Source organism: Hemicordylus capensis, chromosome 2 (genome assembly GCF_027244095.1).
Source record: "Hemicordylus capensis ecotype Gifberg chromosome 2, rHemCap1.1.pri, whole genome shotgun sequence".
NCBI lineage: Eukaryota > Metazoa > Chordata > Lepidosauria > Squamata > Cordylidae > Hemicordylus > Hemicordylus capensis.
The window spans coordinates 129,264,444-129,287,281 of record NC_069658.1 but is presented as its reverse complement, the minus strand read 5'-3'; the positions used below and the strand labels follow the sequence as shown (position 1 = coordinate 129,287,281).

Here is a 22,838-nt window from a genome sequence, read left to right as displayed (position 1 = left end):
CAGCTCGTTGAAAGTGTCTATTCAATGTGCAGCAGCTGTGAAAAAAGCAAATTCCATGCTAGGGATCATTAGGAAGGGGATTGAAAATAAAACAGCTAACATTATAATGCCCTTATACAAAACTATGGTGCGACCACACTTGGAGTACTGCGTACAATTCTGCTCACCACATCTTAAAAAGGACATTGTTGAACTGGAGAAGGTACAGAAGAGGGCAACCAAGATGATCAGGGGCCTAGAGCACCTTTCTTACGAGGCAAGACTACAACACCTGGGGCTTTTTAGTTTAGAAAAAAGACGACTGCGGGGAGACATGATAGATGTCTATAAAATCATGCATGGCGTGGAGAAAGTAGAGAGAGAGAGATTCTTTTCCCTCTCACACAACACTAGAACCAGGGGTCACTCCATGAAATTGATTGCCAGGAGGTCTAGGACCAACAAACGGAAGTACTTTTTCACACAATGCGTGACCCACTTGTGGAACTCTCTGCCACAGGATGTGGTGACGGCCAGCAACCTGGATGGCTTTAAGAGGGGTTTGGATGACTTCATGGAGGAGAGGTCTATCAATGGCTACTAGTCAGAGGGCTGTGGGCCACCTCCAGCCTCAAGGGTGTGCCTCTGAGAACCAGTTGCAGGGGAATAATGGCAGGAGAGAGGGCACACCCTCAACTCCTGCCTGTGGCTTCCAGCGGCATCTGGTGGGCCACTGTGCGAAACAGGATGCTGGACTAGATGGGCCTTGGGCCTGATCCAGCAAAGCTGTTCTTATGGTCTTATGCCATCTCATGGGGACATGATTTTTAAATCGTTCCTAGTCTCACATAGCTATTTTGGCTATTTCTTAAGGTGCCTCTTCCTGTTTTCAGTACATAGATATGCTTCTAGGTTCACTGTAGCTTCCTTGTGTAGAGCAGGGATTCTCAACCTTGGGTCTCCAGATGTTACTGGACTTCAACTCCCATAATCCTCAGATCCAATGACCTTCAGTTGGGTATTATGGGAGTTGAAGCCCAACAACATCTGGGGACCCAAGGTTGAGAACCCATGGTGTAGAGGATCATTTTTACAATATTTTGCTGATTCTTCTTAGTCCCTGTCATGTACCTTTTGGTTTAAATGGCTCTGGTATGAGAAACAGAAAGAGATGAGAGATGGACAAGAAGTAGGTAGAGGTATGTATTTATGAGTTCTTCTCCAACCTTGTCTACAATGACAATAAGTAACCTTTAGCTAGTATAGCATAAGAACTGACTTACTGGATCATACCAAAGGCCCATCTAATCAATCATATTTTTCTACCAGCAATTGACCAAATGCTTGTAGAAACTCACATGCATGAGGGGATAATGGCCATTTCCCTAATGTTTATTCCTGCAAGTGGTATGGTTGACAGACTTATTTATGAATTTGTCCAAAATAAAGCTATCTAAGCTAGTGGCCCACAGAATACTTTATTGACGTGAATTTGACAAGTTACTCATGCACAATCAATATTGCTTCCTTGACTTTTCAGAAATTAACTTAATTGGCCCTTAGCAACATTCCTTTTTGGGGACTGGCCAGCAGATTCCACACAGCAGGTGTGAATAGGCCTTTTTTCAGGTGAACTATTCAGTATCCCAGAGACTTGGTTGGAGTAAGGTTGTGGAAAAACTTGGTGAGATACCTACAATGTTCTATGAAACAATTACATAAGCCTGGCATTTAATGTTATATAATTGTGAGGAGATCAGTCTAGATAGGCTTGAGAGAATCATTTTTTAAAGGATTGTAGACATTTATAGTTGAAGGAATTAATGAACTATATACAGGAGGAAGAACATCTTTTCAGTTTTCATCACTTTGAAGTAGTGTTTTATCTTATGGATTATTGATTGTTTTTTGTCACTTATCTATAAGATATTTTGTAATAATTTTAAAATATGTTAATCACATGATTAATAGCAATTTAGGGACATTTAATATTATCTGAGTATTTGATCTAGTAAATGAATATGGAGGGATTTGTCTGTTTTAAATTTAGTATATGTTGTTCCTACTAGTTTAATAATATAAGAAAAGCTGTGCTGGATCAGGCTCAGGGTCTATCTAGTCCAGCATTCTGCTTCACACAGTGGCCCACCAGATGTCTCTGGGAGGCCCACAGGAAAGAGTTGAGGGCATGCACTCTCTCCAACTGCTACTCCTCTGCAACTGGTATTTAGAGGCACCTTGCCTCTGAGGTTTGGGGTGGCCTATAGCCCTCATACTAGTAGCTATTGATAGCCATGCCCTCCACAAATTTATCTAAACCCCTCTTAAAGCCATCCAGGATGTTGGCGGTGATCACATTTTATGGCAGAAAATTCCATACGTTCATTATACATGAAGACATATAATGTACATTGTTTAATGTTTAATGTTTAATAATACATTGTTATTAAACTTTATTTATTACATTGATAATTAATGTATATGGTTGGAAATATGTATATTTTATAGGATATATTACATTACAAGAGAAGATTCTGAAGTTCTCTATGAAGAGGATTTATTTCATTTCTTCAAAAGTGTTTTCAATATGGTTTTTGAGTAACAGTGAATATATTGTTGATTTTCATTAGAAACAATGTGGACTTCTACATGAACCCTTGATAAAGTGGTTGGAAACACTTGATCATGGGGCTGCTGTCGTGTGTTATTTTGGCGTATTATGGACTATATATAGTTCTTTTTTGGATTGGATGTTATTTGGTATATCCTATGATTTAAATAGTTATTTTACGATATGATTAATTATTATTATGTTTATAAGATTTATGATATAGTTCAGGTTAATATACTTCATTTCTCATGCATTTCTTGTATCCATTGCGTCTGTTGAATTGAGATTTGAGGCCTACTTCATATGACTCTTCCCTCAAACTCTTGTGAGACCTTGGGCCAAACCTCTAGCTTTATAAGGCTTTGGGCAATTCAGGGCTGCCGAACTGCTGTTATGCAGACTCAGATGCCTCTTTGCTCCATCCCCAAGAACCTCCTCCCACTCTACAAACCTTACTGCAGAGGTTGGGGTGCCATTTTCCAAGAGGAAAAAGGCCCAGATATTTTAGCCTTTCCTAATAGGGAAGATGGCCCGACCACCTGAACATTATAATTATCCATTTCTGTACCTTTTCCAGCTATACAATACCCTCGTTTGGGATAGATCAACCAGATGGCCACATCCAAGATTTAATCATTGTAATATTTCCTATTTTATTTTCCGTTCCTTTCCTTATCTTTATTAATATTAGGAATAAATTCTTCAAATCAGTACATAGACCAATGGAAAGATGGCATAGTGCTACTGCGGTCCAGAAATAAGCTGTCATTTTTAGACTTGCGGTTGATTAAACATACGGCAAGTTGTACTCGGAACTGCATGTTTGTGTGGTTGTTGCTTACATCCCCATCGTTCTTTGTAAGTGTCAAATGTTTGATCAGATCTATGTTTACATCAGAATTTGTAAGTGTGAAAAACAACATGTATAACCTACCTTGTAATTATTTGTTGGAGGAACCCCTAATCAGCATTAATTAAATTAGCATGGCAAATCAAAGCTAAAAAGTCAGAGTTTATTTACTGGCAAACTACAGGAATTAGCAGGTTATACAAGATTTGCATTTTAATTAAGATGTGATCATTGAACATAGAATAAGAAGGAAGGCTGATCATTTGGATTTGATGGATAGTGGCTGTTCAACTATTAACAGGAACAACCACCTGTTAGCTCCTGTATTAATGTCAGTAGCACAAACTAGTTTATACAGTAGTTATCATTACTAATACAGCCAAAGTTAAGTACTTCTAAGTCTCATTGATTTCAACTGGAGAAAATTAAGCACATCCTTAACCCTCCATCACAATCAGTGGGACATACAGCTCAATTCCAACCATGTTTGGTATCTAAAAGGGTTTGCACATGTGGAAAAGCTCTGCTCTCTTTTGGTTGCAGCCACTGGTATCATACTGAATGCTACACCATGAGGTCCTTCCAGCATTCAGTAACAGCTTTTCAGTATGTATGCCATGGGCTGCAGTAGAAAGGGAGAATTGGAAAAAAACTCTGGAATCCTAACCTATGTTTACTTAGACATAAGACCCATCTTTTGCAATGAAATTAACAATCAGGCTTAGAATTGCAGCCATAATGTGCTTGAATTTGACTGGATCTTACCCATTATAGGGCGATTAATTAATTAATGTAAAATTTGTAATCCCAGTTTTCCCATGCTCCAGACAGCTCACAGAAAATAAGACAATCTACCATCCTGAAGCAACTATTGAGTGTGTAGAGCCTAACTGGGCTCTGCGGGGAGAGTGGGCTTACCCACTCTCCCTGCAGATGAGCAGGGAGCTCATCCTGGGTGGCCAGATCGGCTGCCCACATGACTACTGGCTCTGTCACATCCCAGAATGCCCCGTGCCGAGTCCTAGAATACTCTGCGTGAGTGTGCAGGGCATTCTTGGGAGACCCCTGGTCTGGTGTCTCCTTGTGAGTTGCTGCAGCACAGAGGTAATTCAAGATGGTAAGGCTGTGTGTAAATTTTATTTCAAGGAAATTGGTCAATCCTGTGATTTTTTAAATGAATGTTTTCCATACTGCAGTACAGCTGCCAGAAAGTTATTTCTATCCAGAATAGTTCACACTTAGTGAAAATGGAACTCACTGTTACATCTCAATAAACAAACAACTTATGTTCAAGTTGGTTTGTGATCCAAAAGATCTGCATGAGAACTGTGAAGCAAGGCACATACGTTGTGGTTTTAATCCCACCCCCCTTACAAATGCACTATATGTCCAAGTTGGTTTTGTGGCTGAACTGTGGAGTAAGGGACACGTGTTGTTTTTCCAGTTTGTGGATGGTCAAGAAGCTATGTGAATCCATTGGGACTTGCGTAGTCTCTCTCGCTTTTTGTGTGTGGCAAATGCACTTTGGCTTAGACCTGTGGGTTTGTGGTGAAATGTATATATACAGAGAGGATGCTTATCTTGTAGGAGGGACCCCATAAGCTAATTAAGTCCAGGGTCCAATATTACCAGCTGCACCCCTGTGTGTGAATTTGTCTTAGGAACACATTGGCAGACAGTCATTCAGTCATTCAGTCATTCAGTCATTCATAAATTCATTCATTTATGAACCCATGAAGCTGCCTTACACTGAGCCAGGACATTGGCCTATATTGCTCTCTCTTTACTGACCTGGTAGTGGCTCACCAGCATTTTGATTAGGGGTCTTTTCCAACCCTATGTGTAGATACAAGGAACTGAACCTGTGACGTTCTGCATGCAAAGCATGTGCTCAAGATAAATGGCTAAATAATCAATAGACAACTCAGCCTGCCGTCTGAGTGCAGATTGATTCATAAGCTTGTATAATTTGTCTAACTAAATAATTATTGCCTAAACTCTCATGAACATGATGTCTAAGTTCTGTGGACACATTTATTGATATTTATATTTAAATATTTAGTGCAATGGGATTTCTTGTAATGATTGCTTAATGGGGAAATGAGCTATGGAAGGTTCTTATCTGGCACATTTATTTTATGATGATTATGACCAGAACTAGACATTACAATACACATGTGGCTTCCACTAGAAATGGCAGCCACATGACTAGCTTCTCCTGTAATATTTCCTCAATCTACCAGTGTCCTGATGTTCTTCATGTCTGTACCAGTAGCAACCAATGATGTGGAGTTGGAGAAAGGAATAATATTGTCATGTCATTACTCAATAGGTTGTAGATTGTATTGAGGTGGACTGGGAAACTAGATATACATTGCCATTTTCTTTAGCAGCAGCCTTGTGTATAAAGTAATGGCTAGTTTCAGTCTGTATTATTATCTTTTCACTCAGAATAGACTCCAACTATCTAAGAAAGATGGTGACTTCCATAGACAGATTTACCCAATAGTCTCCTTTCCTTCTCCCTTGTGAATTTTGATGTTGATTTCACATGTTTTGAAAATCAGTTTCAAATTACTGCCTAAATGTGACAGTGCACATTATAAGGCAGAATCTTTAAAACTCCAGACATAATGGCAGGGTGTAGAAAAGGAAGCACATGAATGTTCCAGTCCACAGAGAAGGTAAGTTTCACCAAAAGTTAGCATTCTAACCCAAGTAGCTAACCATATTGCATTTCAACAGTGATTGGATTGCAGCAAAGGATTCCTGTTTTCTTTAGTCAATATATTTAAAAAGCTATGGGGGTGGGGGCGCCTTGATTTGGCTAAAACTGGGTGAAGTCAAGGGTGTGAGCTTTAAGAACATAAGAACAGCCCTGCTGGATCTGGCCCAAGGCCCATTTAGTCAAGCATCCTGTTTTGCACAGTGGCCCACATAGATGCCTCCAGAAGCCACAGGCAGGAGTTGAGGGCATGCCCTCTCTCCTGCTGTTACCCCCCTGCAACTGGTACTCAGAGGCATCCTGCCTTTGAGGCTGGAGGTGGCCTATAGCCCTCGGACTAGTAGCCAATGCTAGACCTCTCCTCCATGAAGTTATCCAAACCCTTCTTAAAGCCATCCAGGTTGTTGGCTGTCACCACATCTCATGGCAGAGAATTCCACAAGTCGATTATGCGTTGTGTAAAAGTACTTTCTTTTGTTGGTCCTAGATTTCCCGGCAATCAATTTCATGGGATGACCCCTGGTTCTAGTGTTATGTGAGAGTGAAAAGAATTTCTCTCTATCCACTTTCTCCACACCATGCATGATTTTATAGACCTCTATCATGTCTCCCCGCAGTCATCTTTTTTCTAAACTAAAAGCCCCAGGTGTTGTAGCCTTGCCTCATAAGAAAGGTGCTCTAGGCCCCTGATCATCTTGGTTGTCTTCTTCTGCATCTTTTCCAGTTCTACAATCTCCCTTTTTAGATGTGGTGGCCAGAATTGTACGCAGTACTCCAGGTGTGGCCGCACCATAGTTTTGTACAAGGGCATTATAGTATTAGCAGTTTTATTTTCAACACCCTTCCTAATGATCCCTAGCATGGAATTGGCCTTTTTCACAGCTGCCGCACATTGAATCGACACTTTCAACAAGCTGTCCATCACGACCCCAAGATCCCTTTCCTGGTCAGTCACCGACAGCTCAGAACCCATCAGCGTATTCTTGAAGTTGGGGTTTTTCGTCCCAATGTGCATCACCTTACACTTGCCAACATGGAAATGCATTTGCCACGTTGTTGCCCACTCCCCCAGTTTGGAGAGATCCTTTTGGAGCTCCTCACAATCCATTTTGGATTTCACTACCCGAAAGAGTTTGGTATCATCTGCAAATCTGGCCACCTCGCTGCTTACCCCTACTTCTAGATCATTTATGAATAAATTAAAAAGCACTGGTCTCAGTACAGATCCCTGGGGGACCCCACTTCTTACTTCCCTCCACTGTGAAAACTCTCCATTTCTCCTTACCCTCTGTTTCCTGTCTTTCAACCAGTTAGCAATCCACACATGTACTTGTCCCCTTATCCCATGACTGCCAAGTTTCCTCAGGAGTCTTTGATGAGGAACTTTGTCAACTGTTTTTTGGAAGTCCAGGTAGACTATGTCAACTGGATCACCTTGATCCACAAACTTGTTGACACTCTCAAAGAATTCCAAAAGGTTGGTCAGGCAAGATTTACCTTTGCAGAAGCCATGCTGGCTCACTCCCAGCAGGGCCTGTTCTTCGAGGTGCTTTACAATTGTATCCTTGAGGTTGCTTTCCATCAATTTGCCTGGAACAGACCTTAAGCTAACCGACCTGTAATTTCCAGGATCGCCTTTGGATCCCTTTTTGAAAATCAGTGTTACATTTACTACTCTCCAGTCCTCTAGTACAGAGCCCGATTTCAGGGATAAGTTATATATTTTAGCAAGGAGGTCGGCAATTTCACATTTGAATTCTTTGAGGTCTCTTGGATGGATGCCATCCGGCCCTGGTGATTTGTTAGTTTTCAGTTTTCCCAGACAGTCTAGAACCTCATCTCTTGTCAATTCTATCTGACTCAGTTCTTTAGCCTCCATTCCTAAAAAGCCTGGTTCAGGAACAGGTATATGCTCACTGTGTAGACGGATGCAAAGAAGTCATTTAGCTTCTCTGCAACCTCCATATCCTCCTTAATAATCCCTTTCACTCCCTCATTGTCTAATGGGCCAACCGCCTCCCTGGCAGGTTTCCTGCTTCTGATGTATTTAAAGAAGTTTTTGTTATTCCCCTTGATACTTTTGGCTAAATGTTCCTCAAACTCTCTTTTTGCCTCCTTTATTGTCACCTTGCATTTCTTTTGCCAGAGTTTGTGTTCCTTTCTGTTCTCTTCATTTTGACAGGCCTTCCAATTTCAGAAGGAAGTCTTCTTCCCTTTTATGGCTTCCTTGACGGTACCTGTTAGCCATGACGGCATCCTCCTGGACTTAGTGGTGCCTTTCCTCCTTTTGGGTATACAGTCTAACTGGGCTTCTAGTATTGTGGTTTTGAGTAAACTCCATGCACTCTGGAGCAAAGTGACTCTCCTGATTTTCCCTTTCAGCTTTCTTTTCACCATACTCCTCATTTTGGATAGGTTTCCTCTTCTGAAATCCAAAATATCTGTGTTAGACGTCCTTGGTGTTTCTCTCCCCGCATTTATGCTGAATTTGATGGCACTATGGTCACTGTTCCCTAAAGGGTTGATGACACTGATATCATGCACGCACCAGGTCCTGGGTGCCACTCAGAATTAAGTCCAAGGTCGCCTTCTCTCTGGTTGGTTCCAAGACCAACTGTTCTGGGGCACAGTCATTTAGTATATCTAGAAATTTGACCTCTTTGTCATGACCTGACTGTGAATTTACCCAGTCTATGTGTGGGTAATTGAAGCCACCCATTATTACAGCCCTGCCTCTCCTTGACGCCTCCCTGATTTCCTGCTGCAACTCCCAGTCACTGTCAGTGTTTTGCTCCAGAGGGCGATAGCACGTCCCCTTTCAGGCCTTGTATTTCTAGGTTTTCTAGCTTGTTAGATTCTATCCCTTCTATAACATACAGTGCTACTCCACCTCCAAAGCGCCCCTCCCTGTCATTTCTATAGAGTTTATATCCAGAGACAAGAGTGTCCCACTGGTTCTCACTGTTCCACCATGTTTCTGTTATGCCCAATATATCTAATTGTTTGTTAGCAACCAAGCACTCCAGCTCACCCATCTTGGCTCAGAGTTTTAAGAGCTCCCTACCTTTTTCCCTCTACTCCAAGCATTAGATTTTACCCAAGACCCAATGTTTCTTGTCACGTTATGCAAATGTTAAGAGAAACAATTTTGTAGTAGTACCTGAGGATCTTGTTCAACAAATGTCATGATCTTTACATTACTAGGAGCAGCTAAGATGCAGAATGCATTGTGGGACATGCATCCTGCTTCTGCCCTTTCCCACCATGAGTACTTTGGCACAGTGGGGAAATGACTTGTCTAGCAAGCCAGAGGTTGCTGATTTGAATCTCCACTGGTATGTTTCCCAGACTATGGGAAACACCTTTATTGGGCAGCAGCAGTATAGAAAGATGCTGAAAGGCATCATCTCATACTGCGCAGGAGATGGCAATGGTAAACTCCTCCTATACTTTACCAAAGACAACCACGGGGCTCTGTGGCCACCAGGAGTCGACACCAACTAGGTGGCATACTTCACCTTTATACAATCAGCAAAATCAAGTGGCAAAACTTTTCCTGGATTAGCTGTCTTCATGCCACAGGTTAGATCCACATTTGAATGCTTATACCGGTATGTGCATGTGCATGTGCATGCATGTACAGACACAGACACAGACACACAGACACACCTAAAATGTCAGGTTGAAGTTCATGCTAAGCTGTTCTCTCTAACATACATGAAGTTTTATTTTATACAAGGAGAGGATTCAAGTCTCAACACACACATACACACACACACACACACACACACACACACACACACACACACACACCTGGAAGTGGTATAGCCAGGAGCATCTATCTATCTATCTATCTATCTATCTATCTATCTATCTATCTATCTATCTATCTATTTCTCATGGAATGTGCATCCCTGCAAACCATCTGATTGGCTGGGGTGCAGGCCAATGGTGGCAGCGGGCTGCCCTGCTGGCCCTGGGACTGGCTGGCACTGGGGGAGGCAAGCAGCGGCTGTGGAGGCCAGCGGCAGGCCACCGAACCGGTACTTGGCCCCGGCTGGCGGGCCCGGCCCAGCCAAGGTGGCTGTGGGCCCAGATACTGGGGCAAAAAGTGGGGGTGGGGGAGAGGTTGCCGGCCACAAAGAGGCCAGCTGTAGAGACTGGCAAGCAGCGGCAGCAGGCCCGGCAAGCCGCGGAGGTGGCACTCAGCCCGGCGATGGGCCAGGCCATGGAGGCGCTGGGCCCGGCTGCGGAGGCAGCTCTTGGCCAGGCAGTGCTGGGACCAGCCGCCAAGCCCAGGAGCCCGTGGGAGGCTGGGGTGGGAGGGAACCAGGTGGCAGGACTTTCCTGTTCACCGCCCAGGAGGACGAGCGGCGGTTGCGGCCCGGTAAGTAGAGCTTTAAAAAATGCAGGAGGAGGAGAGAGCGGGGGAGGGGAAGAAGGAGGGGGCAGGGGAGGGAGGGCAAGAGAGCGTGGGGGAGGGGAGGGTAAGAGAGTGGGGCAGGGGGAGAGGGGAAGGGCAGGAAAGAGGAGCGGGGGGAGGGCAAGAGAGAGTGGGGCAGGGGAGAGAGGGGAAGGGCAGGAAAGAGGAGCAGGGGGATGGCAAGAGATGGTGGGGCAGGGGGAGAGGGGAAGTGCAGGAGAGAAGAGCAGGGGGAGGGGAGGGAGGGCAGGAGAGACTGGGGCAGGAGGGTGAGAGAGGGAGGGCAAGAGAGGAGGGGAGGGAGGGCAAGAGAGAGTGGGGCAGGAGGGAGGGGAGGGGGCAAGAGAGTGGGGCGGGAGGGAGGGGAAGAGGGGCAAGAGTGTGGGATAGAAGGGAGGGTGGGAGGGAGAGTGGGGCACGAGGGAGGGGAGGGGGCAAGAGAGTGGGGCGGGAGGGAGGGGAAGAGGGGCGAGAGTGTGGGGCAGAAGGGAGGGTGGGAGGGAGAGTGGGGCAGGAGGGAGGGGAGGGAGCAAGAGAGTGGGGTGGAAGGGAGGGGAAGAGGGGCAAGAGTGTGGGGCAGAAGGGAGGGTGGGAGGGAGAGTGGGGCAGAAGGGAGGGAGAGTGGGGCAGGAGGGAGGGGAGGGAGCAAGAGAGTGGGGCGGGAGGGAGGGGAAAGGGGCAAGAGTGTGGGATAGAAGGGAGGGTGGGAGGGAGAGTGGGGCAGGAGGGAGGGAGGGAGCAAGAGAGTGGGGTGGAAGGGAGGGGAAGAGGGGCAAGCGTGTGGGGCAGAAGGGAGGGTGGGAGGGAGAATGGGGCAGAAGGGAGGGTGGGAGGGAGAGTGGGGCAGAAGGGAGGGAGAGTGGGGCAGGAGGGAGGGGAGGGAGCAAGAGAGTGGGGCGGGAGGGAGGGGAAAAGGGGCAAGAGTGTGGGATAGAAGGGAGGGTGGGAGGGAGAGTGGGGCAGGAGGGAGGGGGGAGCAAGAGAGTGGGGCGGGAGGGAGGGGAAGAGAGGCAAGAGTGTGGGGCAGAAGGGAGGGTGGGAGGGAGAGTGGGGCAAGAGGGAGAGGGGAGCAGCCGGCCCCAAAGAGCGCACAGATGCTCTGTGCGGGTTGGCTAGTACCACTTGATTTCACTAACTGCATAAACTAGCCCTCGGAGAAGCAAGAAAGGTTACTGAAAGCTAAGTTGCAATTTTGGTGGACTTGTGCCTGAAGGAAATGATCATCTCCCATCTTTCCTCCTGTACTTCATGGGAAAGACAAGCTAGTCAAAGCTGCAGACCATTATGAACTGCAGGGCTGCAGCAAACCTGCTCTTGAATCATGTAATCAGAGCAATCCTATCTCCCCGTGCTGCTGTTCTCATTGGTATGTACTACATGCCACAGACCAAGCATCAGCTTTAAAAAATACAGAACTGAATAGAGTAAATGTCAACACTAAATAAATCCTATTGCCAACAAGCTGCCAGCAAACGTTTATCACACTTCTGGTAATGCTCAAAACAGTTACTGCACAATGATGAATCATACCCTTATATTGCACACATGTTGATCATAAACATTTATCAGACTTCTGGCAGTGTGCACAGCACTGGAGAGACAGTATGGTTGTGTTAGCGAATGCCTGTCCCTTTTCTATCCCCTGTGGATTCTTGGGGTTTAAATTGTAATGAAATGGAGGCTGCTGACTAGTGGAGAGCATATGGCAGACAGCCCATCTTGCATCCTCTTTGTTGTCCAGAATAAAAGAGGAGATTGGCAACCTAACCCTAACATATGTATTGGGAAGTAAAATCCACTGAGTTCAATGGGATTTCCTTTGTAATAAGCCTATTGAGGATTGCAGTCTTAGAGCCCATTTTTATTTAGTATTTCTGTTATCTATCACATTTATTTCCTGGCTGTCCTCCAACAAGTTCATACAAGATACAGGGACCTGTCTCTCAGTTGCATCCTTGCAACAATCCTGTGAGGTAGGTTAGGTTGAGAGAGAGTGACTTGGCCATGTGAGCTTAATGGCTGAGTGAGATTGAGTGAGATCTGAACCCTGGTCAAAATTTGATACTCTGCCTCTCACATACTTCCCTATCTGCTCCTTAACTACTTTTATGTGATGACTCAGATTCCACACCATCATTTGATGTTTGTAGAGAAAGTTGTCACCGGCATGGGGATTTTGCACTTCATTAGACATTTCCACATGACTAACACCACAACAGGTCACCCAGTAATGGATGGGTGGCTCCACATTTTGGGGTGTGCTGATATTTCTGCTCATGGTACAGAAGTGGATTGAGGATTTTTAGGTCGTGGTTTGGCCAATTTGGCCCTTAATCATGTGGGGGGGCGCCCCCGCCCCCCGAGTGCGGCCGCCAGCGGGCCCAGTCCTTCCCTGTCCGCCCTGCAGCTACCGCCACCTCTTGCTGTGGTCGCGGCCGCCATCGGGGCCAGTCGCCCTGCTGCAGCTGTCGACGCCTCACTCTCGCCGCCGCCGCGGCCGCCGCCATCGGAACCGCACTCCGCCGCTGCCTCGCCTGCACTCTCTTCCTGGCACGGCCACTGCCGCCTCACCCGCACTCTAGCCACTGTGGCGGCCGCCGCCATCGGGGCCAGTCGCCCCGCCGCAGCCACCGCCACCTCTGGCTGTGGCCGCGGCTCCGCCGCTGCCGCCTCGCCCGCACTCTTCTCCTGGCGTTGGCGGCAGCCGCGTCTCCTGGGCCGCAGCTTCTCCTCCTCCAACATGGCCACCCATCTCTGGGCGGCCGTATCTTTTTCGGCGGTTCTGAGCATGCGCTCCGCACATGCTCAGAACCGCCGAAAAAGACACGGGCAGCACGGCCGCACATTCAGGGTCTTTATTATATTATATTATATTATATTATATTATATTATATTATATTATATTAATTTGATTTCTATACCGCCCTTCCAAAAATGGCTCGGGACGGTTTACACAGAGAAATAATAAATAAATAAGATGGCTCCCTGTCCCCAGAATGGCTTCCCCTTTGTGGAAGCCATGCTAGTTTACTCCCAGCAGGGCCTGTTCTATGTGCTTTACAATTTTATTCGTGAGGATGCTTTCCTCTCGACTCACCTCTGTCCTCCCGCCTCACCTTGCCTCACCTTCAGCCTCACTTCCTGCCTTGTGTCACCTACAGACTGCCCTTGAGCCTCTCACCTCATCCTGCCTTGCCTCAAGCCTCCCACCTCACCTCACCTCACCTCACCTCACCTCCAGTCTCTGTCTCCAGCTTCCTGCCTTGTCTCACTTCGAGTTTTCCATTTCACCTATAATTTTCTGCCTTACCTTGAGCTTCCTGCCCCACCTTGACCTCACTTCACCTGGGTAGCTTCCCAGACCTATTGTGAAACCAAGTGAAACTAAGTCCTAGTTCAATCTGATTTGGTTCTTCTGCAGGAAGCACCCCAAACCTACTATCAAAATTATCTTGGAGCAAACTTCAGCAGCATGCCTATTTATAGCCTCTGTGTACAAAGCCATTATACTGCAGATAAGATGGTACATGTTCCCTTGTTTTAATTCCAACAGGTTGTGATTATGTGCAGAAACATAATTATTGCTTAACAATTCATATTAGGGAGGAATGGATCTCTCGGTTCCCATTCACTCTCAGTTTTGTGCAGTTTCCTTTGTTTTCCATTCCAATCTATTCCACTAAAATATTCCACATATTTTTTAAAAATTACATATTTCCTACTCATACAGCTGGTGCAATAATTCATTGCAAAGCATACATTTGAATACATATTCTTACATAAATTAACAGAATGAATGGAGTCCATACAATAAGAGAGGAGAGCTGGGCTTGTGCTTACAAGTATAGGAACATAGGAAACTGCCATATGCTGAGTCAGACCATTGGTCTATCTAGCTCAGTATTGTCTTCACAGACTGGCAGTGGCTTCTCCAAGGTTGCAGGCAGGAATCTCTCTCAGCCCTGTCTTGGAGAAGCCAGGGAGGGAACTTGAAACCTTCTGCTCGTCCCAGAGTGGCTCCATCCCCTGAGGGGAATATCTTGCAGTGCTCACACATCAAGTCTCCCATTCATATGCAACCAGGGCAGATCCTGCTTAGCTATGGGGACAAGTCATGCCTGCTAGCACAAGACCAGCTCTCTTCTCCATAAGTTAAGTATAACAATGTTAAGTATAACAATGTCATAGCCGTTAAGTATAACAATGGATCCTAGGATACTGGTCAGTTTTCATACTGGTTACTATGAAATCACAATTAATTAATCACAATTGAAATCAATAAGAATTTCAATGGGGCATAGTCATGACCAGCTTAGCCTGGATGTGGCCCTTTTTTTTAAAAAAAAGTATCTTTAGCCTGGACAGAAATACTCTTTGCTTTCAAATTATGTGACCAGATGATGGATATCAGTAAACTTATGCTTGCTTGCCTGCTTGCTTGCTTGTCTAAATACAAAAAACCCAATGCACTGCTTCCTTTCTCTCCTGCCAACTGCCTGTATAGAAAGTACATGTTGATGAACATGAATATTGTAATAGGTACCAATGCAATTAATGGGTTTTTTTTTCTTTTTTTAAAAAAGGAAGCCATTCTAGTAAGTTTACTGGTAAATTCTGCTTCAGGGCAAGGCAAGGATTGCAGTATAGAGTAAGCCTGGGCCAAAATTTGAGGTGAGGAGGAGGGGAGATTTTCACTTCCACCATCTGGTTTCATGGCAGTGGAGTTCCTTCCAGCAGTCACTGGCTGATGACCACAATTCCACCCACCCACTGACCCCAAATATCCCCAGATGATTTCCCATAATCATCTAGCATCATTCCAAGGGGGGTGGGTCTTCTGTAGTAGTGTGTCCGAACCGGTCCGGCGGCCATTCCAAAGAATGGCCGAACTGCCGGACCGGTCCGGCCCTGCCTGGTTATGGTCCGGGTGGGGGGTATGCCTTTAAGGGCGGGAGGGCTTGCTTAGCCCTTCCGCCTCCTTGCCCCCGCTAGCGCCCGTATTTTCCAGTATAGGGGCGCTGGAAACCAGCCGCGCCCCCGCCGCTGCCGCAGCCGCGGCGAAAGAACTCCCAATGGTACTGCCAGCCCTCCCTCCCTCCCTCCCTCCCTCCCAGCTAGCTGCCCGCCTGCCCGCTCACCCGCTCACCGCTCACCCGATAGGAAACGAGAGGAGCTCCGGCACAGAGCTCCTCTCATTTGGAAGGCCTCCGGCATAATGGTGTTTTGCGCGCACGCGCATGCCACAAAGCACGCCGTTCGCCGGAGGCCCGGTCTACCCGCCGGGAAAGGGCCGGGTAGACCGGGCCTCCGATCGCTGGGTAGACCGGGCCTCCGATCGCTGGGTAGACCGGGCCTCCGATCGCCGGAGGCCCGGTCTACCCAGCGATCGGAGGCCCGGTCTACCCGGCCCTTTCCTGGTGGGTAGACCGGGCCTCCGGCGAACGGCGTGCTTTGTGGCGTGCGCATGCGCGCGCACGCAAAACACCATTATGCCGGAGGCCTTCCAAACGAGAGGAGCTCTGTGCCGGAGCTCCTCTCGTTTCCTATCGGGTGAGCGGTGAGCGGGTGAGCGGGCGGGCGGGCAGCTAGCTGGGAGGGAGGGAGGGAGGGCTGGCAGTACCATTGGGAGTTCTTTCGCCGCGGCTGCGGCAGCGGCGGGGGCGTGGCTGGTTTCCAGCACCCCTATACTGGAAAATACGGGCGCTGGCGGGGGCAAGGAGGCGGGAGGGCTAAGCAAGCCCTCCCCGCCCTAAAAACAAGGCCCCCCTTCGGTGCCGGTCCGGACTTCTCCGGACCGTGCACATCACTAGTCTTTTGGAGTGGGGGGGGGAGGAATCCTCCACTCAAATTAAGGGGCAGCTATTTTCTCCCCAGAATCCCCCCTTGTAACACTACATACAGTAGCAATGTAATTATATTGTGAGTGAAATATGGTGGCTTCGAACACACACAGCACTTTGCTGTCCTGCCCCTTTCACTTTTCTCCCCACCCCCATTCAGTTTGCCACTTGTGAATGAAGCAGTGGAACTGGGGTAGCCGTTTCGGCTCAGTCCTGTAGTGGGGAAGAGTCTTTAGCAGTGTCTAATAAGGGCGGCATTGCAGGGCTCAGACAATGATCTTTGGTTGAAAATAGAGCATGATAGGTAGGCAAGAGTATTTTTGGTTTTGTCTGTGAAACTTCGGAGGGTATGCATCATAGCCAAGCGCTAAAGCATTGCAGGAGGTAACTGTGAGCCTTTAGAAGAATTTAGCAGCAATTCCAGGCTTCTTTGGCAGGTTATTACACTGGATAGGCTTGAGAGCTTAGCCAACCAGCTGAGGTAACAACATGCCATGGCTAAAAGCTGAAGTTCACAAAGAAATCTCCAACAATGACTGGAAAATGACATCATGGTTTACCGAGTCTCCTTAAGAAGTACTTGTTTACAGGTTAGGGAAAAGCCTGAGAGGTTTGCTTGATTTAAGGCCCTTTGAAGTCTAAGAATAAAGGCTTTGTCCCAGCATAAAAGAGCTGCACATATGTGGGATGATATCTGTTGTAGAAAGAGCTGAAAAACTCACAGGGTATTTAAAAAGAGATGGTGTCTAAAGTGTTGTCATGAATTTGTGAAACTGTGAAAACATAGTGAGACAGTCTGATGGAAGAAAGTAACTATACCATAAGTCAGTAAGAAGAAACAAGCTGGCCAGTCAAGAATAAATTCGAGAGATACACAAATCCAGCCTCATATGTTAGCTGGAAGTGTGAGTCATTCTTCCACACACACACACACTTCAGTACTTCTGTGAACATGCACAATGGCTTTGAGATAGTAAGCATGGGCCACTATTTCTTGCAAATATGCCAGTTGGTGCATTTTGCCATTCAGCATTTAGAATGAGACATTTTGAAGCTTTAGTTAAATCCACATTATCACTGAGAATTTTAAAACGCAAAATTTGAATCCCTTAGGACTTAATTATGATCTCTTGCCATTGTTCTAATGTTAAAAGGTTTCAAATATGAAATCCCACAAGCTGTTCAATGAAAATAGCCACTGCCTCTCATAGCAAATTAAATACAATAAAAATACCAGCATAGATCAATCACCATACACTGGCATTAATAGATAGTAGCTGACCTCCTGGCTGGTGCTCCATGTGTGCAATCGGAAGAAGCATCTGTGAAGTGGGTCCATTCCCAGTTCTGAAGTGCAGATGTTCGTGTGGGGGGGGGGCTTTCCACCAATCTCCCCTTCCTCCAGAAGTGCTCTGTGCAATCTGCAAATACATCCCCGAGGGTCGCAAAGGCCAGTTGGTGAAAACTGTTCCCCATCATATGCTCATGCTTCACAGGCAGGAACTCCTGCCCCACACATGTTTCTTTGGGCTGCACATGTGCAGTGTTACTCATGATGCCAGGCACTATTTAATATATTAAAACAATATATTAAATCACAGGCTAACTATCAAGCACTGTCAAATATGGTATACCAGTAGTTTTCAAACTGTTTTTTCCCTTTTGGTGCTTACCAGTGGTTTCTCAATATAAGAAACAGCTGAAAGAGAGCTTGCCCATCAGAAATGCTGATGAAGTCTGTAGGACCTTTGCCCAGAAATGAGCATCTGGCCCTAGCAAAGCTTGTCTCTTCTTTTGAAGCCAGCTTTGTAAGTGCCAGAATTGTTTTCCAGCTCAGATTAAAATCAAGCCTTAGAAAATTTCCTGGCTCACTCCCTCTTCAGTCCTCTTCAAATAGCAGTAGCCTTTAGGGGGGGGGGGGAATACATTTCCCAAAGGCCATCGGGCATTTTTCTCTTGGAGCTTGTAAATGTAAGTGCCAAAGAAGGAAGAGAGAAGATGGAGGCATTTGATCTTTCACTTTTCTCATTTAGAGTGCTGATGCCATCACTCCAAATGGACAAGTTGAAATGGAAGGGGAAGTGGTTACTCCTGCCCCCCCCCTGAAACTTGAACCAATGCCCATGAGTACACTTAATTTTATTATTAAAATTTAAGATATATGCAAAAGTTTACAACCAGCTTATTTGCCGCCCCTATCCACCACCAGCACAGTACCTCCAGTGACTGTTGCTGGTGTCTATTTTATGTTTCTTTTTAGATTGTGAGCCCTTTGGGGACAGGGAGCCATCTTATTTGTTTGTTATTTCTCCGTGTAAACTGCCCTGAGCCATTTTTGGAAGGGCGGTATAGAAATCGAATAAATAAAACAAATACATACAATAAATAATAAATAAATAATAGTTCAGGACTAGGATTACTACATGTCTAGCACTAGCCTGGACAGTCGGGAAATCAGTTGTCCTGTCCAGGATGCAGGGAAACTATCACCGTGAATACAAAATGTCCAGGAATTTGAGTGAGAAGATTGCTGTAATACATTTGTCAGTATTGTCAGGGGTTTTTGTTTGTTTGTTTGTTTGTTTTAGAGTCCTGCAAAAGGATGGTTCACCATTGAGTTACCATGGTGACTGAAGGTAGGTACTGTTTGAAGTGAGACTTCTAAAGTATCGCTCTCAGCACTGCAGTAACCTCTTCTGGCCACTAGAGGTATCATGAGATATTAATTAATAGGTCTGTCATGGTCAGTTAGAACTTTTAGACTCAGTTGTTGAAGGCTAGTGCCTGCTTGAATATGTTGTTCAATGGGTATCTCTTAGTATGTGATGTTAAGTTTCTTAATAAATCTTTGTTTTTGGACTCAACCTACTGTCTCCGGATAATCTCTTGGGCTAAACTGCTTTACCACCAGAGCATCCTCTGCTGTGTGAGGATTTTAATGTTTATCCTCACACCAACCAGTCTGGAAATGTTGTGAATATTTTGGTTATGTGTGCATTTTTAACAGTCCTCACTTAACCACATGGTAATTTTTATATACTACCAACTGATATTAATCATATACAGAGAAACCTGAGTTAGGGTTTGTTTGGTTTGAATCTGAACCAGATTCGAACTGGACCAGGTATGTTTGGTTGCCCTCCCCGCCCCGACCCCATGGGGAGCTAAATTTGGTTTGAATTCAAACCAGTTCGGGCCTGGTTGGGGATGCCAGGTGATATCAAACTGTGTTTTTAAAAAGTTTGACTTACCACTGCTGAGGGCTTCGATGGCTTCAGAGAGTGCTGCTGTGGCCATGGGGGAAGTTGTTGATGGCTCCCCCCCCAGCCTCCCCCCAAGTCTCCCTGGGCCAGTTCAGCCCATTTCAGGGCCGGTTTGGCCCTGTTTTCACTTAGTAGCCATTTTTAAAGCACCATGCATTTGCACAGACCATTTAAATGACCGGGTCATGCAAATGACCCATGCGCATGCAAGGCAGCCCAAAAGTGGCTGCTGTGTGCACAAACAGAGCTGAAACGGCCCCAGAACTGGCCAAACCGGACTGAGGAGACTCGGGGGAGGCCAGCAGGTGGAGGGGGAGCCATTGGAGAACCCCCATGGCCACAGCAGCACCCCCGAGGCTGCCAAAACCCTCTGTGGCAATAAGTCATACTTTTTTTAAAAAACCAGACAATTTAATATCACCTGACACCCCTGAACTGGGCCTGAACCAGCCCAAGGGGGGTGGTTGGTTCCACCTTGAGCTGAATCGGGCCCGGTTCAAGGTTGAGTCCTCAAATCATACTCAAGATTGAGCCGGTTCTCACATCCCTACACTGAGTGACTGTGAGGAAGCAGTGCTGGTTTTCTAGGCCTGCCATTCCTCTTTTCAAGACATGCATCTCGGCCTCACTCTTATTTTGACAGGACCTGTTCAGCAGCAACACTGCCTCTGTAAGAACTCTATCCCAAGGAAGGAGATCTCCTCCTTCCCCTGGCCCAGCCCAGTCAGACTGTATTCTTTGTGCCTCAGTTGGGCCCCCTTGTTAGGGAAGGGAGAGATTAGATTATTCCTTCTTGACATACCATGAAATTTGGTCTTCAGGTTGGATGGGCAAACTGCTCTTCCTTCCCATCTGAAAGAATGGGCCAAACTGCATATTGTGTCAAATGTGTCATTGGCCTTTACATGCCCCACCCCCACCCTTGAATAACAACTATGGAGAAGATCCCTTTGCTTCCAGTCTGGTTCTGATCTGGATGAGCCAGCGTGGTGTAGTGGTTAGAGTGCTGGACTAGGACTGGGGAGACGCGAGTTCAAATCCCCATTCAGCCATAAAACTAGCTGGGTGACTCTGGGCCAGTCACTTCTCTCTCAGCCTAACCTACTTCACAGGGTTGTTGTGAAAGAGAAACTCAAGTATGTAGTACACCACTCAGGGCTCCTTGGAGGAAGAGCGGGATATAAATATAATAATAATAATAATTAATAATGTCTCCCCTCCATTATTTGTCCCAGGAGGAAAGTTGCCATTGGTAGCTTCCCTTCCAGGAGAGATTGCTTCTTTCTGCTCCAGCTGCTATATGGATCACGAGCATTTTGGGGGCAAAGGATTGAAGTCCTTTCAATCAACAAAATGGCTCCTTACACTGAAAAGACTACCAAATATTAAAAAATACCACCAAATGTTAAATCAGTAGTACCAGAGTGTATGAAAGCTGGCCTGAGTGAATAAGCTTACACAACAAGTTTATGTTTTGAATAGTGTGTGTACTCTGATGAGTGCTGGCTTTCTTTCATTTCTCATGCTAAAGCAAGGCCTGTAATCCAATGCCATAAGTCATTCTGGTGTGATATTCTGACATAATTGCCTTGTGGTATCCAAACTTAATATCAAACATGGTGTGCTTCCTATTACATAGATAAATGCTTTTATTGTTTTAACCACAGGTAATAAAAAAAGCAGAATTACATAAAATAGAGACATACATTAAAACATCTTTAAAACAAATAATCACAATGCAGACAAAATAAATGCTCCATAAAAACATGTACTCAGTTGTTACACTCAGATGGTTTCTATTAATGTTATAAGAAATCACCTTCAAAGTTTGCTCTTTGCTGTTATATTGCTTGCCTATTTTTTAGTATTATTATTAATCCTTGTTTCCGTGTTGTAAATCCAGCGGTGGGTAGGGGTGGGGTGGGTGCAGAGCATGAGAGAGAGACTGCTTCTTTGCCCCTTTAACAGTGCATTCAATCTAAGGTATGTTTTGAGGCCTTGTTCAAACTCCCCTTCCTCCAATCTCGTGCTTCTCCCCACTGAATTCTAAAACTGTACCCCTGAATACATGGCAATACTGTGTGTGCCCATCTCTTCACACATCCATGTTTTTCTTGTTGCTGACACAGACTTTACTGAAAGTATGTATTCAGTTGATTCACTTTTCTTCCATGGGCTTGAGATGATCCTCTCTTATGAAAATGAAATATCGTAAATTTAATTGCTCTGCATTGCCCCTAGGGACTGGCTATGATAGGTACGAAGAGGATAACAGAAAAGCAATTACAAAATAGAGGATTATGCATTTTGAGGGCTGCGGCTTAAAAGGTTTAATGTTGACTTGGTTTGCATTTTTTGACACGTCTAGGCTTGCTTCATAAAAGCAGTCACTATTGGAAGAAAAGGATGTTATGCAACTTCTTCAGCTGCAGGGAGGTCTGCTAATCAGTCATAAATTACTTCTAGACATTAGCAAACATTAGTGAGCCCTCATTATATAGAATGTGAACTTAATTAAAGCGGTGATTTTCTCAGAGCATTTCAATTCACCTGTAGAAGTGAGCCAAGGTAGACTGAACCTTGAGTACAGAACATATCCTGTTACTCCTGGAAAATATGCAAGCCTAAGGCCAGTTTATGCTTGCATGTACAGCCTTAGAGCTCTCATCACCTGCTTATGTAGTGGAATAGCTGGATTTTTTGCAGCTGTATATCTGAACTGTTGCTATTGAAAAACATTGTGCTTAAGGTGTTGTGAAGTGATATCAAACTTCTGTCTGTGGTGCTTGAAGTGTGGTGGATTCTTCCCAATATATATTGCCAGTTGATGCTGCAGATGATGGGCAGCATCCAGATTAAGTTAGTCTTGCCTAAATCCTATTGAAATGTAGTAGTGTGTTCTATGCCGAGTAGGGATGTGCACGGAACCATGTGGCGCGGTCCGGCACTGAGGGGGGGTCTACCTTTAAGGGCAGGGGAATAGAACTTACTCCTCCTGCCGCTCTTCCCCCTCCGGCACTGTGGTTTAAATTGAAGTTTTTGGGGCGGCAGCGGTCCTCCCTGCCGCCCCTGCCCCCGTCGTTGCCTGGAAGTTGCAGTAATAGGAGCAGGCATGCGCGCGTAGTGGCGTGCGCGCCTGTTGCTGCC

General features: G+C 45.8%; 1 protein-coding gene and 1 long non-coding RNA gene across 3 annotated transcripts in view; one reads left to right on the top strand and one right to left on the bottom strand.

The window, feature by feature from the left end:
- The window catches only part of LOC128345100 (uncharacterized), a 43,442-nt gene extending 22,841 nt beyond the window's left edge, over positions 1 to 20,601 (bottom strand). The window contains exons 1-2 of the long non-coding RNA XR_008316267.1: positions 20,494 to 20,601; positions 17,711 to 17,849 (exon numbers count right to left, since the gene is read on the bottom strand). This is a non-coding gene — a long non-coding RNA (uncharacterized LOC128345100). The remainder of the gene's footprint in view (positions 1 to 17,710; positions 17,850 to 20,493) is intronic.
- LOC128345096 (uncharacterized) overlaps positions 1 to 22,838 on the top strand; it is a 212,356-nt gene that overhangs the window by 166,128 nt on the left and 23,390 nt on the right. The gene's annotated exons all lie outside the window — the stretch shown is intronic.